This window comes from Bidens hawaiensis, unplaced genomic scaffold (genome assembly GCF_021521415.1).
Source record: "Bidens hawaiensis isolate Kalapana, Puna unplaced genomic scaffold, B.hawaiensis_p1.1 tig00029147_1, whole genome shotgun sequence".
Classification (NCBI taxonomy): Eukaryota; Viridiplantae; Streptophyta; class Magnoliopsida; order Asterales; family Asteraceae; genus Bidens; species Bidens hawaiensis.
In genome coordinates this window covers 1-20,024 of record NW_027494809.1, presented here as the reverse complement: position 1 = coordinate 20,024, position 20,024 = coordinate 1, and the positions used below count along the sequence as shown (strand labels likewise).

Below are 20,024 nucleotides of genomic sequence, written 5' to 3'. Positions count from 1 at the left end.
TTGTGAAACTATTGAGACTCGAGTTGGGATGATTTGTAAAAACGTGTTTTTTTTCTCTAAACAACAAATAAGAAATTGAAATAAATTAATATTGATAAAATTTTGAAGGTGTAGATTATAGGCTCGTTAAAGACTATTATAGTTTTCGTGCACTATGAAACCTGAAGGGACCTATTGGGTGAAGCCCCTCGACCATAGGAGTTACTAAGGGGCACCACCACATTGGCGGGGTAGAGACAACACCCCAAAAGCGTCAAGTATTGGTTTAGCCTCTAGCGGATTTGCATGTTAGTTAAAGTTTCATGCATGGAAGGTCCTTCATATTTGCATTTTTGAACAAGTTTCATGAAAACTGATAATCTTTAGTGAAAGCGTTGATCATTAGTGGCAATTGATTATCGTTGACTTCTAGCTAATCGATCATCATAAGTGGTAACTTGGATGTTAAGTGGCAAACTTAATCCTTAGCGGTACATTACCACTAAGATTTTCCAAAAGTACAAGTAGTTATGACCGTCAATCAAGGTTGTCTTCGAGAATCATTTAAAGTTGACTAGAACAAGTAAAAAAAGGGCCCATAAAATTGTGTTCTCAATTATGGGATAGATAATTCGATAATTTTACCAATAGAGTTGCATTTTAAAAGCTCAAAATGAACCCACAAAATAAAAATAAAATTGATAATAAGCAAGTTACTAAAATGATTTATATAAAATACAAAGTTTTTTTCTATAAAATAGGAAAACCATTTGTGAGAGTTGTACCCATAACCTAAAAAGAAGAAAACCATCTATGGGAGTTAAAACCATGACCTTCAATTCTATATGCTAGAACTCTTACAATTTAACCAATGAATAATTTTAAAGACTTTTGTTTTAAAACAAAATTAAATATAAAATTTATTAATTTTTTTAATAATTATGGGTCTTTCGGGAGAGTGGGCCTACGTCCGTCGCCCTCATAGCCCTCCCTTTGAGTCACGCCTCCATCAACTATAGTACTTTTTGACGAAGAACTGCAACATATTAACTAACTCATTGTGATGTCTCAACCCTTTTTCATTTAGTGTGTTTAATTAAGGTACGAATTAAATTAGAAGTCCGTTTAGATTTGATAGTATACGATTTAGAAATTAATCTATCAAAAAATTAAAAAAGAAACTTGAATGATGATCATAAACATAAAATTAGTAAACTTAGCTAACCCACGCTTTAGCACGTACTTGTTAGTGGAAAATTCGAAACCAAATTCTCTTAATATATAGTTAATACATGCCAACCAAGTTAATAATTAATAATAAAATATCGCATATAAGTAATAATAAGTTATGAGTGAAATAAAAAAAATTGTAGTCCTTCAAATGAAATATATTATTCTAAGAGATTGGTATGCAAAAATGATTATAAAAATGTTAGTGAAAGTCATAGATGTGTGTACACGTCTCTCATTATCAATATGCACAACGTGAAAGCCATATTTCATCAAGCAATAATCTCCTTATAAATACCTATTATTTCTACTTCATATTCACTCCAATTTGATTAACAGTTTGTTTAATTAATAAAATGGCTATGACAAACACTAAAGCAGTTGCATTTGCAATTGGAGTCATCTTCTTGAACCTTGTTGGTCATTGCTATGGTGCCACTGGCTATAATAATGGTCTTCAGTATGGGTTCTATTACGGCAAGTGAAAGACATCCGACGTTGAATCCATCGTTAGAAACAAGGTTTACTCCATGTTCCTTAGAGACCGAATGATCGCCCCAGCTTTAATTCGCATGCAATTCCATGATTGCTTTGTAAATGTAAGTAATTAATATATATATTTCATTTTCATGCATGCATGCATGCATGTTAAAAATATTTTAGAAAACACTAACTTATTATTTTTAAATTTTGCATGGATCAAAAGGGGTGTGATGCGTCGATTCTACTAGATGGACCGAACACTGAGAAACTGCACCGCCGAATTTAAGCGTTAGAGGTTATGATGTGATTGATGCTGCAAAAGCCGCGGTTGAGAAGGTGTGCCCAGGAGTGGTTTCTTGTGCTGATATAATCACTATGGCTACACGAGACGTTGTGTTCTTTGTAAGTATTTTTAGACATTGTTTAAATTTCTTGTATTTGTAGGCATCACGCTACCACGGCAAGCTGACTCGTGCAAGTTGATAATTTTTTTTAAGCGAACTTAGCACTTGGTGACAAATGAATTCCATAGAGTTTTTCATGTAACCTAGTTAATTAACCCGTCGTAAGCTTAAACGCAACTTTTCATTAAACTCTATGGAATTTGCTTGCCACACGACACTTGTAGGGGTAGCGAACCCCAAGAAGTATAATAACTTCCAAAACAAACTGATGCAGAACTATCTCTTAATTAAATTATGATTTTTATTATCTTTTAATATTTTGTGTTTATCTTGTTTTCAATTTTATCTCATTTTATTTTAGTATAAGTTAGGGTTGAACGTTATGTATTATTCAGTTTTTGATAAAGTTTATATTGAAAGAACATGGTTCTTGAACCTTTGGTTTGATTTATTAATTATGTCAGTTTGAATCACTATGCAAAATCATGTTGTAAATGTAGACTGGTGGAGGTAATTACAATGTCCAAACAGGAAGAAGGGATGGACTTGTGTCTTTTGCCCAAAATACTAGCGTCCTCCCAGCTCCTTCTATATCCGTGGCAAGTGTGATTCAAGGGTTCGCTAAAAAGGACTCAACGCCACCGACATGATCTATCTTCTTGGTAATTAAACAGGAATTCATCAATAGTTATTGCTAGATCGGTGATAGTATAAACGGGTTGGATGAGCTGAATACCTTGTCAAAATTACATGGTCAAATAGAAATATAAAATAAACTAAGACGTGTCAAAATAAGTGGGACGTCGGTTTGGCTGACCTAAAACACTTTATTATCTAATTTTATATTATTTAAATACCCTAAAAGTTATTTACAATGAATAAACAATATAATTACAATGAAAAAATAAAATAAAATTTTAATTAAAAGACGCAGAAGGTTGTTAATGACTCAATAACTTTTCTTGACTCGTTTGAGATGAAACACAATTAAAGTTGACTTATTTATTAATAAAGAGATTAACGTCGTCGCCTTTGTTTCCACATAATATTTTGTTAACGTTTGTTTTCTATATAGGCGGTCACTCAGATCGGAGTCGCTCACTGTTCTTTATTTAAAGATCGTCTTTACAACTTCTAGAACACTGGGAAACCAGACCCGACAATGGACTTAGGCCTACTAATATGGCTTAGACTTACATGTGCTAAATATGCAACCGTTGATCGCACCGCAAACTTGGATCAAAACCCTTTTAGCTCTTCAATTGTGGACAAATCTTTCTCTAGTCAGATTATGTAGCATAGGGGAGTTCTTCAATTTGATCAAGAATTAGCATTAGACGATTTGAGCAAGAACACGGTTGCAGCCATCGCACGCTCTTATGATTTTAACACCAAGTTTGGTCAAGCCATGGTTAAGATGGGTGCGATCCAAGTGCTCACAGGGACACAAGGGGAGCTAGGAAGTCATGCCGGGCAATTAACCCTAAGCTAATTACTTTGACTTCTTTAATTAATTGATTAAAAAAGTATTAATTTGGCCATTTGGGTTTATTTCTTAATTTTCTTATGTCATTTTTATTCGATGGTGTGAAGTGTTGTCAATTTGTTGACACATTACAAATAATTTATTTATTTTTATTCGGTAAAATGTACTTGTTGCAGTTTTGTTTGTAAGGTTTGAAATTTGACAATGAAGAGTTGTTCTTGATGATTTAATAACATCATATAACCTTTTTTTAATCAATGGTAAGTATTTTAAATAATTCTTAGTTTCTTAATAATAATAATAATAATAATAATAATAATAATAATAATAATAATAATAATAATAAATAAATAAAACATCGATCACATCATTAATTATTACATAAAATAGTTAAGGTACTTCAGGAACTTCAAAGAAGAAATAACACAACATCACACCATAAATTATTACATGATAATTAAACTAAAGGTTCTCGAACTTAGAAGAGAAATAGCACAACATCACACCCTAAATTATTACATGATAATTAAACTAAAGGTTCTTGAACTTAAAAGAGAAATAGCACAACATCACACCATAAATTATTACATGATAATTAAACTAAAGGTTCTCGAACTTAAAAGAGAAATAGCACAACATCACACCATAAATTATTACATGATAATTAAACTAAAGGTTCTCAAACTTAAAAGAGAAATAGCACAACATCACACCCTAAATTATTACATGATAATTAAACTAAAGATTCTCGAACTTAAAAGAGAAATAGCACAACATCACACCATAAATTATTACATGATAATTAAACTAAAGGTTCTCGAACTTAAAAGAGAAATAGCACAACATCACACCCTAAATTATTACATGATAATTAAATTAAAGGTTCTCGAACTTCAAAGAGAAACAGCACACCATCACACCCTAAATTATTACATGATAATTAAACTAAAGGTTCTTGATCGAACTTCAAACATGCAGAATAAGACACAAACACACAGATCAATCAAACACAACCTTCAGTGTGTTGTGTTTTGTGTGAACTGAATTTATGTGAGAGAGAGAGAGAGTTGTGAATTGTGCCTATCACAAAGCCAACAAAAGTTGCACATGCAGTGTAGCTGCCACCTTTAAGTAGAAGCTCACCACACCAGTGAAATGAACAAATGAAGACGATAAATGAGCCCAAGAAGATCCAGTCAAGAGTATCCTTGATCAAGAGCCCATCCGCTGACACGAAGATTATGTATAGGTTAAGGGACTTCGCGGCGGTCATACTGACCCTCCCAAAAATAATAAAAAGTGAGAAAATTAGATGAAGATTAAAGATTATGAAGCATTATTTGTTGTTGTGTTGTGTGAACTAAATTTACTGTGTGTGTGTGAAGTGTGAACTGTGAATTGTGGATGATTATACCACCTTTGCCTGTTTATATAGGGAAGTAAGAAAAGATGGTTTGCCCGACCCGACCCGACCCGACCTTATGTTATTCAAATTGCACTATACCCTCATGTGATTCTCTTATATGCATATGCATGTGATCCTCAACAGAGGTCTGCATGCTATGGCTTATTGTCATAATATCCATTTTTGGAAAGTGTAAGCAATGGCCACATGCTCTCGCAGTTTACTTTTAAAAGCATCAAGTTTGACCAACTTTAATTATTATTTGGAAAAAGTGTGACATTTAAAATTCAAGTGAAATTCATGGAAGTTTAAGCCAAACGTACTCTATGTTGAGAGCTTACACCCATGTATTATAAATCCTTTTTATATTAATGTTCCTTAAGTTGTTATATTTCATATCTTGTTCAAGTTACTACTTGATATATTATTAGTCAAAGCACTAAGAGTTGATTTGAGCAAATGTTGTAAAAGTAGGATTACAAGGCCGGGTACTCTCTGAATACTCGCTACAAGGTATGTCACCGATGCGAGTTTCTGTAAATCCGCCTAGTTACTAAGAATCGGTCAAATGTGGTCAACCTCAGCCAAAATTACATCTTATCGGTGAACTTGGACCGATTTTGACTAAAAAATATAAAACATAATTGTTATTTCAATAATATTAAAGAATAAATATCAGTTTCTTAATTAATGATTAGTAATTTTTAGATTATTTTATATTTAAAAATGTATTTCTTTTATTTATATTGATATTCACCTATTTTGTTATAAATATTAGTAAACTTATGATGTTTAACATATATATAATAACCAAATATTAATTTTCTTTATATTTACCATGTCCGAGTACTCTTCGATTACTCCCCGAGTACTCCGAGTACTCCCTCCAAAGGAGTCGGCCGCCTAGAGACCGCCTAGCGACTTTTAGAACATTGATTTGAGCCACTAACTCAACCGCATCCAATTGACTTCTTTTAACGATAAATAATTATCTACTCCTGATGTTTGATGATACTACTATACTATTGAGTATTGCCCATGACAAGTCAATATATAACACACTAATTATTAATATTGAACCAAATGCCTTTTGATCCCAGTCAGATTAGTTAGTTTAGAAATTTACGAAAATGATTTGATGACTCTCCATATAAATTTCAAGTCTAAAAACATTTAGGAAGTCTGGGTGTCCCGGGTTCGAATCCTGATTCCGACCGGATTTTTCCAGAACATTAAAAACCTGTCGTGCCTTCGGGCAGGGTGGGCAAACTGGGTTTTACCAGGAACACCAAGCCAAACTTGGATGCCAGCGTGGATCCCGAACATGTCAACATAGCTGGGTAGAGTGGGGTGGTGGGGCGCGACTTAGTCGTGCAGTGCTAGCTTAATAGTGAAAGTCACCGTTCGAAAAAAAAAACATTTAGGAAGTGATCGGACTAATTTGGTTGATAGACTATACCCTCATTAATTTAGTTAGCCACGTATCTTTTTTCTTTTTATGTTGTCGCGTCTTCTTCTTCGGGTTGTTTGTCAAGATCGTAGAGAATATATTATCGTAAGGGTGAATTAATGAACAAAATTCTCTCTTGTTTGTGTGCATGTAGAAATTCGAGAGAAGTGTTTTGAGTTTCGTTGAATAAAAATGGTTAAAATTGAGTGCATATCTAATAGGTAAAACATATTTTGATGAGCCCAATCCAAATTTCTGGCATCGGTGTATCCGAGCGACAAACCCCACCCAAGGGTACCCGCATGCGTCACGAGTACACTTAGTGTCATTATTTCTAAGCAATATCATCTTATCAAATTTTACTTCATTTTAAGCACATTCAACCAAAACCCATAAATTTTAATTATATAAATATAGCTATTATGCATCCAAAACTATATATGAAAGGATATTTACATCTAAATTCGCCAATAAAATCCATTTTCATGCATAAAAGTACATGACAACCATAGGTAAAATAACGTGACATCAAAAGAAAGATTGGTGGGCCGGTGTGAGTTATGTGATTCTCTTCTATGCATGTGTGCATGCTATGGCTAATTGTCATAATAACTCTATCCATTTTGGTAAACTGTATGCATTGGCCACAGAACTGAGGACTGTTACTGCTCTTGAAGTTTACTTTTAAAAGCATCACATGTGTCTCACCAACCAACTTTAATTACTTAACAACAAAACCCTATAAAGAGACCTCGGGAATTTGCGTAATTTTTCAATATATGTGTCTCACCAACCAACTGCAAGCATCATAATATCTGATTTTCAATATGTGTATTTGAAAAACAAAAATGGAATAATACATAAATTATAAAAATAAAACTAATTTAGTGAAATCCGTAGGGAAATCAACAAATCAATATCTAAAACTAATTAAATAAAATTTGTAGCAAAATAAAAAATTAACAGTTATGTAAAAACTATTTTGATAACTCAATAGCAAAATCCATTAAATGTAAAACATTTTAAAAGTAACTAAAATAAGTTACTCAAAGAATAAACAAAATCTCCAATAATTTAACCGGGCCCGCGATTGTTATAAAACTTCTATCACGGCAAGTGTAAGACGTCCGATGTTGGATCCATTGTTAGAAACACGGTTTACTCCATGTTCCTTAGAGACCGAACGATCGCTCCTGCTCTAATTCGTATGCAGTTCCATGATTGCTTTGTTAATGTAAGTAACTAATATAAATTCTATTTTCATGCATGCATGCATGTAAAATGTATTTTAGAAAACACTAACTTAATATTTTTAAATTTTGCATGGATTAAAAGGGGTGTGACGCGTCGATTCTACTAGATGGACCCAACACCGAGAAAACTGCACCGCCGAATTTAAGCGTTAGAGGTTATGATGTGATTGATGCTGCAAAAGCCGCGGTTGAGAAGGTGTGCCCAGTAGTGGTTTCTTGTGCTGATATAATCACTATGGCTACAAGAGAAGTTGTGTTTTTTGTAAGTACTTTTAGGCATATATTATTTAAAAATTTGTGTATTTGTAGAAAGTTCGCTACCACTACAAGTGAACTCATGCAAGTTTACCTTTTTTTGAAGCGAATTAATTTAGTACTTGGTGACAAGTGAATTCTATAGAGTTTTTCTTGAAACCTAGCTAGTTAACCTGTCCTAAGCTAACATGAAACTTTTCATTAAATTCTATGGAATTTGCTTGTCACACAAGTAAATTTATGGGTCCACTTGTAGGGGTAGCGAATCCCCTAGAAGTACAGTAACTTTCAAAATAAACTTTTAGAAATACATACTAAGACGAATCCTAAACTACCTGCTAATCCCAAAAATATCATTCCATTATACTTTATAATTTGCATCAATTATGTCAGTTTGCTAACTATGCAAAAACATGCTGTAAATGTAGACTGGTGGAGGTAATTACAATGTCCAAACAGGAAGAAGGGATGGACTTGTGTCTTTTGCCCAAAATACTAGCGTCCTCCCAGCTCCTTCTATATCCGTGGCAAGTGCGATTCAAGCGTTCGCTAAAAAAGGACTCAACGCCACTAACAAGATCTATCTTCTTGGTAATTAAACAAGTATTCATCAATAGTATTTGCTAGATCGGTGATAGTATAGACGGGTTGGATGAGTTGAATAGCTTATCAAAAGTCAAAACATGATCGAGTAGAAACATATTATAAACTAAGACATGTCAAAATAGGTTAATTAAGATATCGGTTTGGCTGACCTAAAACACTTTGTTATCTGATTTTATATTATTTAATACCTAAAAAGTTATTTATAATGAAAAAACAATATAATTACAATGAAGAAAAAATAACATTTTCAATAAAAAGATGTAGAAGGTGTTAAATGACTCAATAACTTTTGTTGACTCGTTTGAGATGAAACACAATTTAAGTTGACTTATTTATAGATAGATAGATGAACTTATCGCCGTTGTTTGTACATAATATTTTGTTATCGTTTGTTTTCTATATAGGCGGTCATTCTATTGGAGTCGCGCATTGTTTTTTATTCAAATCGTCTTTTCAACTTTCAGAACATCGGGAAACCAGACCCGACAATGGACTTAGGCCTACTAATATGGCTTAGACTTACATGTGCTAAGAATGCAACTGTTTCGCACTGCAAACTTGGATCAAAACCCTTTTAGCTCTTCAATTGTGGACAAATCTTTCTATAGTCAGATTATGTTGCATAGGGGAGTTCTTCAATTTGATCAAGAATTAGCATTAGACGACTTGAGCAAGAACACGGTTGCAGCCATCGCACGTTCTTACGATTTTAACACGAAGTTTGGTCAAGCCATGGTTAAGATGGGTGCGATCCAAGTGCTCACAGGGACACAAGGGGAGATTAGGAAATCATGCCGAGCAATTAACCCTAAGCTAATACTTTGACTTCTCTAATTAATTGATTGAAAAAAAATGATTAATTTGGGTTATTAATATTTTATGCCATTTTTACGTGAGGGTGTGAAGTGTTGTCACTTTGTTGACACATTTTCAAATAATTTATTTTTTTCTAATGAAATGTACTTTGTAAGCTTTTGTAAGGTTTGAACTTTGACAATGAAGAGTCGTTCTTGATGATTTGGTTAAATCATTTACTTTTTTTTTATTAATAAGTTTTATTTAGGAATATTGGATTTTAATAATCCATATTAAATGGTATGGCCGATAAAAATCCCTATTCGTTTTATCGCCACTGGTGGACTCAAATTCAAAAAAGTTGCCCCCAATGGTCCCTCGTTAAATTTGACTTAACGGCGTTATAGTTTTTTCTGAATTTCAAACCAATTTTTAGGGCTTTTGATCGTTAGGAGGATACGATTCGATTGGTGTAAAATTTAGTTTGAAATAGTGCTTCAAAATGACAAAACAATGCTTCAATTCGGGTGTTTGAACTTACAATTAACCAAAATCAAGTCGTTTGGATCATTGTTTCGAGCTAAGTTTTACATCAATCGACTCGTATCTTCCTAACGATCAAAAGCCCTAAAACATTGGTTTGAAATTCTGGAAAAACTATAACGGCGTTAAGTCATTTTTAACAGCGGACCATTGGGGGCCAACTTTTTTGAATTTGGGACCGCCAGCGGCGATAAAACGAATAGAGATTATTATCAGCTAATGCCATTTAATAGGGATTATTAAAGTCCAATATTCTTTTTATTTAAAATCCGTATTTAGTACATACAAATGTGGGTTATGTATTAAAAAAATTTTTCTTCAAACAAATTTATGTATATGTTCTATGTTAATATTTATTGTTTACCTATGCCTATGTAACCTAAATATATGTACGTTACATGTATAAACAAAATATTTTCATATTGTTTTTATTTTTGTAATTTACAAGAGATGAATACTATTGAATTTCACCTATTTTCTTATGTTTTTTCCCAAAATTGAAAATGAATAGTTTATGTTATGTTAATGTATTTAACCGTAAAAGCATTCATTATCACCTATTTTTGTTTTCACATCAACTTCAATATTAAAAACATTAAATCGTCTAACAGTTTTCATCATTCATCGAGTAAAGCCAGACTGGTCGTTAAATCCCATATATGGTTGTATTCGGTTCTTGTTAATTCGGTAACTTTGAGGTTTAATTATTTATTAGACTTGTCAACTTTCTTCCTTCCTATTAATACTCCAACAATTTCATCTAAACAATATTTCCAAACTGAAAAAGACATAACAAACTTGTATCATAAACTATGTCAACACAAGTTATATTTTCGGTTTGTGTCGCGGTCGCATTTGTTGGGCTTGTTCAAGCCAGCGATCCGGACACACTCTTCGACTACATTGTCCCCTCTAACATGACCGTCATAGACGGGAATTTCTTCACTTACACCAAATTCCAAACTTTCTTTCACGGTCCAAATTTAACCGAGACTAAATCAATGCTAGCCAGCATGGCAGAATTCCCCGCTTTAAATGGTCAAAGCATTTCACTTTCTCTTTTATGCCTAGGCCCTGGTGGGGTCAGTGCACCACACGCACGACCTCGTGCCACAGCCTATTTTTTGTGTTGGGTGGAGATTTGAGGTCGGGTTTGTTGACTCGACCAACAAGTTGTACACTCAAACCCTAGAAACCGGAGATATGTTTATTTTTCCTAAAGGACTTGTTCATTATCAGTATAATGCGGATAGTAAGGAACCCGCGGTGGCTGTTGCGGCATTCGGTAGTGCGAGTGCTTCTACGGTTTCGGTACCCGTAACTTTGTTTGGTACGAATATTGAAGATGTGGTTCTTGCTAAGTCGTTTAGAACGGATGTGGCTACAATTAGGAAGCTTAAGCTGGTCTTGGAAGCAAGGTTTAAACCAAAAGATTTGCATTGGACTACTTTTATTTTTTTACTTTATTTTAACTCTTATTAATTTGATATTTATGTTTCTTCATTTGTTAGTTTATTGCTGTTAATGTTTGTTTAATAATAATAATAATAAAATGTTTTATTAAATTCTTATTTTATATAGAGGTGCAAATCAAAACCGGTTCTAAGACCTAGAACCGGTACATACTAGTTAGGAATCGACATGTAGGTTTAGGAATGGTATAACTAGTTTGGCCTAGTATACGGTTGGAACCGACACATGGTTTGAGAAAAAGGTTTACGAAACACTAAAGAGGATTTATTGGAAATGCATTGGATCAACCTTGATGGTTAAAAAGTTGCGTGAAAAATGATCTTAAAAAGTTACTATGAATAAGTGGTATAGTAAGTTGCTAATACCCGATAGCAACTTGATTACTAAAGGTCCGTAGCAACTTAGTTCAACGTAGCATCTCTGTCTATAAGTGGCATATACGATCCGTATGCATATTAATGCTTCTAAACAAGTTAATATTTAAGATTATTATAAGCCAAAAATCGGAGTTTTGGAGTTACCATCCAATTTGGCTAAAAATTTAAATGTTGATCTTAAAGTTTTGTCTTGATTTTCATATTAATGTTTTGTAGAAAAATGTATTAGGTTGTTTCAACTCCAGTACAAACTCTAAGTTGGTAAGAGATATATGGATCATGGGTCAATTTAGAATGGATTTTTGACATATGTAAGTGAGAATATTTAAGTATTGTTAATCACATGCTTTGAAAAACAGAGGTCTCATTTGGTTTGGGATATTTAACAACTTGTTTATAGAAAACTTGGTATACAACAAAAAGAACGTCTTTGTCAAGTCAACTCTAATATATATGTGCTTTGTCCACTTAAGAAAGCTAGGTTAGTGGTCATTGGTAAATATAGTTCATTAAAAACTACAAAGAATGATAGTAATTATATATACGTTGAATGTATCATACTATCATGGTGGTATGGATCATGCATTGTATGTTGAAAGTGGATTAATTGTGCCATATGCTAAAGTATGAACTTTGGGTTAATTTAAAACTAAGTCCATGGAATGAATGAAATTTCAGATTTACTTAATTTGGGAAAGTTTTTATTATTATTATTATTATTAAGGCCAAATATATTAAAATCAAAACATGAAAAACAAACAAGATAGAACTTGAGAGAAGTGCCAATAAACACACAAAAACAAAACAAATTAACAACAAAACCACAATTAAAAAGGAAAATTAATAACATAGAACTTGCACCAACTTTTTCGATCCAAGCTCAACCTTTTGTGTTTATGTTGCATCCAAAGAAGGAAGTAGCATTGATTTCTACTTAACTACTTATCCCTTGCCCCGTAGTATTACATGGCATCAAAATCATGGGCAATTGCTAGTGTTGGGAAAAACAAGTGGGAAAGGATATCGAGCTTGTTGAGTTAAATAGAGCTAATGATTGTCAAAATCATACAACTGATATATTTACTTCACTGAACAAAGAGCTGATAAAGATCATACAAAGTGATGATTCTTATTACGAAAAAAGACTAAAGACACAAGTGTCGATTGTGAAATAACTGAAGCATTTCAAAAACTTGAAGATCCAACTACAAGAAGACAAGCAATCTTATACAACATTTCTTAAGACTATCAAAACTAATAAAAAAAAGACTAGCATCAAATCACTATGAATATATCATATTTGATTGGATTCGACTATGTTTGTGTTCTTTACTATTTATGTTGTTATTATTGTTAATTGATTGTCAATTAACCGTTGAACACGGCATCCATATCCCAACAAAGCTCAATTGCAATTATTGATAATATAGATTGTCAATTAACCGTTGAACACGGCATCCATATCCCAACAAAGCTCAATTGCAATTATTGATAAGTACTATATTTGTGCCTACTTTTCTTAACGACCTAGTTAAAAGAAAATTAAAACAACATATATGGCAATAAGCTAGAGAGAAGGAGTGCACCCAGAAATAGACAACTAATGTTATTATAATTTGAAATTACACCAACGTGTTCACTCCAAAGTGTGAATGTTTGCTCTATTCTTTGCCCAAAGAAACCCCGTAACTTTGATCTCTTCTAATAGCCTTGTAGTCGTTTTCTTGTTGGAAATTTTTTTTTCAAGCTTTCCAGATTACCTGACAAGTGACTAGACAACCAATTGAACTATTCTCCTCCTAAACTCGTTATTGAATCGACGGGTCACCATTTCAAAACTAATTGTCAGAGTCACCCGATAAATTAGGCTGTCCTAAAAGTGATAGCGGCTCTAAAGCAGTTTTTATTCCAAAACTAATTGTCAGTTGCATTGCTTCAGATCCCGTCAATTTAATCTTTTCTAATTAGGTTGTCCTAAAAGTGATAGCGGCTCTAAAGCAGTTTTTATTCCAAAACTAATTGTCAGTTGCATTGCTCCACATCCCGTCAATTTAATCTTTTCTAATTAGGCCTTATTTATTAAAGTGTGCATCTTATCTTGATCTTGTTTTAGCAATGAACCAACACCTAAAATATATAAAACTTTGCATACCTTCTTAGATAAACTAATCTCACTTCGAATACATCAAAATGTGATTACATTTGATGTATATAATGAAAGCTTGAAAGAAATCGTGGAGGGGGGGGGGAGTTTAGAGAACCTCCAACGAAAATACGGTGTTCGATCAAGGTCCAACTCAAGGCATCATTACTAGTATTGCTCTTCCATGGACTCCCCCCATTGTGGGTGGGTCTAGTTTGGAGGTTTGTGGAGTAAGTTCGTAACCAAGGACCAAGTTGGGCGGAAGGAAGTGAGACCACACATACAAACATTGTTATTTTTATATTACTTTATATAAGAAGCGGGGTATGAGGGATAGCTTTTGTGAAGTTTTTTTTTATAAGGTTTGAAATTTGATATGTGTAGATGTAGGGTATGAAACCCACCATGCGACGAAGTATGACACTAATTGCATACGCTGGGCGGAACACTAGGCGCCAGGAAATCTCTAACGCCGGGTGTAGTGCATGTCGCGAAGAGTGTAATCCAATATAACTTTTCCTGACACCCTCGGGAATGGTAATGCAAAGGTCCCACCAGCATGGGACAAAAAGATGGTAACTCACATAGGGATAAACACCAAACCAATGGGGATTAGACAACACATAAAGGACGGTACAAACAATACAACCACGTCCTTGTCAAAAGGCCATGATGCCCACCAACTTCCACCAACCACCACGACCGCACTAATGGAGAATATTATTGGTGGAAAACCTGACAAGGTGGTTGGTCACACTCTCTCTCCTCCGGCTATAAATACCAGTAAACCTCCAAATGGTAAAGGACATACTTTCCCCTACTATCACTATCAAATTATACTACTTCGTACTATCAAGTACTGATTCTTACGCCGGAGGGTGGTTACGAGAGAATCCCCCCCATTCCTCGTAACGAGCTCACGGTGTTCTGTTTTGCAGGTTACACTTGTCTGCGCCAAGAAGGTTTTATAACCCCTCGTGTAGAATACTTAACAATTACCCTCGGACTAACGTGTTAGACCTTGAGGGGTGGATTCGTGTTTCTTCATTGGCGCCATCCGTGCATATAGCTAGAACAGTAGCTCACTCCTTTCTTGACTCAGATGAGTGGCAAGACTACACCGAAGGAGGTTGGCCAAAAAGCCAACCTATAAGGATACATTGAAAATCTGGACGTACAGGATACGGGCGGAGGTCTTCTAAATGCCTCCACCGTTCATCCTACCGTCACGGATAAACAAGAAACAAAAACACGTTCCAAGGCAACCATGCCGCCAGACATCATGGCGTGGCTCGAGGCAGAACAACAAAAACTAAGAGACAAAGTGCAAGAAAAAATGGCGTCCGTTGTGAAACCTAGATCACTGTTTGATACAGCTTCTAGTAGCAACAAAGAAGAGGAATCTGAAGAAAACTCAACACCGGCTCGTGCGAAAACACCATTCGCCAAAACACCTCCTGCTAAGCAAAACAGGAAAGCAGGAGATAAGTCTCAGCGGTCGAATCTAAAGGCAGACTCACGCCTAGACGAACCCGACTATGAAGAAAGCTGGAAAGGACCAGACGCCAAGAAATTACACTACAAAAAAGATTGTCATCTAGGACTGGAAAATTAGTCTTTAATATTTCTCAATCAGTACTTGATGGTTATTAGAGACTGATTTGCCAGTCCCTAGCCAGTAACGGATGCTTAGTCCTAGATAGTGGTTTTAGTTACTAAAAATCAGTCCCCGTTATATGGCACCAACAAGGACTATTAGTCAGTCTCAGATAGATAAAAATCCAGTCCCCAATATGTCCCTTGTACCACCCCATTTCAGTCCCTAATACAATTCTTTAGTGACTGCAAATCAATCTCGAATAATTTAATATTTCAGTCTCTAACGTATAACATTAGGACTGATAATCAATCCTCTAAACATGTTATCTTGTCCTGCATACGTTTCATTAGGTTCGTGATTTTACATCAAATCAGTCTCGAATAACATACTACTGAAGATTGAAAATTAATCTTTAGTACTACTTGATTTCAACTGTTAATATACTTATTTTAGAGACTGAAAATTAATATCAAATAACATGTTATTTTTAGGTCCTAATAAGTACCAGACCTAAAATTAATGCAAAATTTACAAATCCTATAAATATATAAAGATATGAAAGGCTCAAGTTGAATTATAGTTAACACAAAGTATACATCAACGGTACAATTACTATAAGACTATGAACCAAGACAAAACAAACTTCAAATAGTACTTTAATAATCTATAATGCAGCAATAAATTTGAGTGTTCAATTTGTAGCTTGGTTGTGAGTCGCATCCAATTCCTGCAGCAAAATATTCAACTATGAGATATTTCAACCATTTAATAGTAAGTATTCTTAACAAGTTTTAAATCCTAAACCAATAACAGGAACATCAGAAGCAACATAGTGGTAAAAAAACGCTAAATCATTCAAGTTTTCATGCAATTTTCTTTCTAATGCTTTTCGAAGGACAAGAAAAGGCATGCCTAAATTTATTTTCACAGAAGATACAAAACATTTAAAGTACATACCTATATGGCTATATAGTTGAAGGTGCATGGAGAACATCTTGGAGTCCTGATCCAAATCATGATAAAATCAAAACAAAATAATTAAAAAATAAACAAAGAATAATTCTCATTACACAAATCAAGTTAATAGCGATCAGAAGAGTGCTGTGTTTGGAATATTTAAATGTAACTTTCATTGACAACTTTATAAAAGAATGTTACGCTAAACAAGTCTCGGATGTGAAGAATCACACTAATAATGAGACATAACTTCAAAGAAGTAAAATACTAATTAAGCCAATTAAATTCCATTTCCTATAGAAAATGATATCATACACATAGTGGTGCAAACGAGTTAAGCCAAGCCCGAGCTCGACTAGTTACATATAACATAATTTATAGGTTTAATCAAGCTCTAGCTCAACTTAGCTTGTTTCGAGCACTTTTTCTAAAGCTCGAGCTCGGCTCGTGGACATTTTTTCAACCTTGACTCGGCTAATTTATTCTTTATTATCTATTAACTTATTTTATAAACATATTCAATTAATTATATATATAATTTTAACTATAATTAGTATAAATAACATAATTTATATATTTAATACATTAAAAATAAAGCTATACAAATAATAGGCTCGTTTAGGCACATGAGTCAGCTCAAGCTCGATAAATGAAGCTCGGGCACAATTATTAAACAAACTTATTTTAAGACTCAAGCTCATTAAGCTCGGCTTAGTTTGAGATTTGACGAGTCAATCTTAGGTAGCTCAAGATCCGACTCGGCTCATTTGCACCTCTTGATACAAACATGCACTAGTGCATAGAAAGTAAATCAATAAATAACTGAAGAGGTATGTACCCGCCTCAACACCGAGCAAGGCGGGTCAACCCACAAGATAAAGACATTATGAAGACACAAAGCCAAAACCTATGCGCATGGCGCATACAAAACATCCTCAGGCATCATATGCCCAGGCACACATATGCTCGCGCATCACATATGCGCGCGGCGCATATCACATGCTCGTGCATATCACATCTGCCCAGACACACATGCTCGCGCATCACATATGCGCGCAGCGCATCAGCGCGCGGCGCATATCACATGCTCGTGCATATCACATCTGCGCATGAAATATCTGCGCGTGAGAATAAAGAGAAGACCTCGCGCATCCTCAGGATGGGCGCATATCACACGTGCGCATAATCAACCTCGTCCTTATCCCAATCAGGATTAGGGCAACCTTGATTGTGCACGTCAAACAACCTTCCAGAAGGCATCTTTTTAAGGAAAAAGAATATGCTGATGTTGATAGCTGCCAAATGAAAGGTCGACAACTCAGCATGACACATGTGTTACCACGTGATTACAACCAACGAGAAAGCGCCAGGTGTCCCAGAGGACACGTGGCGCAGTGCGATTGGAGGAAGCCAACGAGGTTGAGCCCAACCGGTGGTAACCCTAGCACTATAAATACAGCATCAACTCCACTTTGATGACACATTCATACTCAATCATTGACAGTTACAAGCAGTGATAACACATTCAATCATATTGAATCACATTCACTCACAGTCAGTTACATACAAACAGACAGTCTCACAATCAAAAGGGTATTCAGCTATTCAGCAATATCCTGGAGATTCTCTTACACACATTATTATCTTCTCCACAAAGATACTGATTCTCACGCCGGAGGGTTACCCCAAAGAGGACCCCTCTGTCCCTTTCTGAGGGGTAAGTAACGGCGCTGTTCATTTTGTAGGTGGAAGAACACTGATCCAGAAGAACCATCGGTGAAATAGTATAATCACACCCGAGGAAAGTAGATCTGCTACCAGTGAGTAGATCCACGTTTCTTCATTGGCGCCATCCACTGTTACAAACGGCAATCAGATCTCATCAGATCTATAAAAAAAAAAAAAAAAAAAAATCAATCACCATGGTTTCTGGAGTTCGTAACGTTGATCAAGCTCTGGAGGATATTGAACGTGAGGGTGTTAACGACGGACAGCAGGTTCTGAGGGTTCCGCGTGATTCTACGCGTACCACCAGCAACCGTCCCTTCGTCACAACCCCTCACGGCCAGACTGAAACTCCTCCAGACGATCTCACGTTACAAAATATGGCCGGCGCGAAGATGAAAGGACCAATGGGTCCAGAAGATGAAGCAAATGATCCGAATGAATGGCTCATAAACGAGCAGCGGCGTCTGATTGAAAAGTACAACGAAATGGTCAAGCAGAAGAAGCTAGCCGACCAAACACAAAGGCAAGCTTTTGATAAGCAGACTACAAAGAGGCCGCGCGCGCCGGAAGAAGGACATTCTGTTCACACTGCACACACTGAGTTCAGTGATGAAGAAGTGCATAGCATGAGGAAGACACGGGATACTCATGCAGGAGGCTCACAGCTCCGCGCGCCTGTGAACATGGCGCCTGGAGCCAGAGCAGATCTGGATCTGCACATGCCGTACAGCCCACCGGTCAGAGGGCAAGTGGACGTAACCACGCCCTACAGACCAGCCATCCTGGTAAAACACTCAAAGTTTACTGCGCGCATCGCGCAGGCTCCCATCCAGCACAAGACAAAGATGCCAAGTGGTCTGGGCAAATATGATGGCACAACAGATCCAGATGACTTTTTGCAAGGTTTCTATAACACGGGAAACCTAGAGAGCTAGACGATGCCAACATGGTGTCATATGTTTGCTCGCTGCCTCACGGGCGCAGCGCGGGTATGGTTCGAGAGCTTGCCGACAGGGCAAATTGATGGGTTCGAGGAACTATTAGAAAAGTTCCAAGCCCACTTCGTACAGCAGCGCAGGCACACGCGCGATCCTGATGACATCATGCACTGCATACGCAGGAATGATGAAACGATTGAAGATTACATCACTCGTTTCAATCAGGAATCCCTGGCAATCGGGGGTATAACTGAGCAGCTCCTGCGCGTGGCCTTTATACAAGGCGCGCGCAGTGATCAACTCCGCCGGGCTCTCGTAAGCAAAGATGGTATGCCCACCACGTGGGCCAAGTTAATGGAGGCATCGCGAGTTTTCGCGAGAAATGAAAAACAGATTGCCCAAGATAGGGCAAGAGAAAGAGCGCATCAGGCAGAATCACCGCGCAGCAAAGAGAAGAGGGCCAAACAGAACTCTGTATGGTCCAGGTTGCAGCCAACAAGTTTTTCTTCTGCGGAAAAACAAGCGCAACCAACCTCACCACAGCCCCAAAAAGAAGTTCGTAATCGCGGGGAGGGTGACAAGAGGGAGGGCGGCAGAGATCCTAGCAGACCTCTGCCAAGAATATGGACGCCCCTCACTAAAACACCTTCACAGGTGTTAAGTACTGAGAATGTCCAATTCAAGCCCCCCAAGCAACTACACTACAAGGGACCGCAAAACAGTGGCAAATATTGTGAATTTCACAGGTCCCCGGGCCACAACACCGACGCATGCCATCATTTAAAGGATGCGATCGAGAAGGATGTAAAGTCAGGCAGGCTGGCTCACTTGGTAAAAAACCAAAGAATAGAAGATGAGCAACCGGAAGGAGCCTCTGCCAGCAAGAAATACAAAAGAATCTGTGTGGCTGAGGGGGACG

At 36.1% G+C, this 20,024-nt stretch overlaps 3 pseudogenes; all 3 read left to right on the top strand.

The window, feature by feature from the left end:
- Positions 1 to 1,504: 1,504 nt before the first annotated feature.
- LOC143578339 (peroxidase 60-like) lies at positions 1,505 to 3,724 on the top strand (annotated as a pseudogene).
- A 3,821-nt stretch (positions 3,725 to 7,545) lies between these two features.
- Positions 7,546 to 9,393, top strand: LOC143578338 (peroxidase 60-like; annotated as a pseudogene).
- Positions 9,394 to 10,624: 1,231 nt separating this feature from the next.
- Positions 10,625 to 15,497, top strand: LOC143578337 (germin-like protein 9-3; annotated as a pseudogene).
- The last annotated feature ends 4,527 nt before the right edge of the window (positions 15,498 to 20,024 follow it).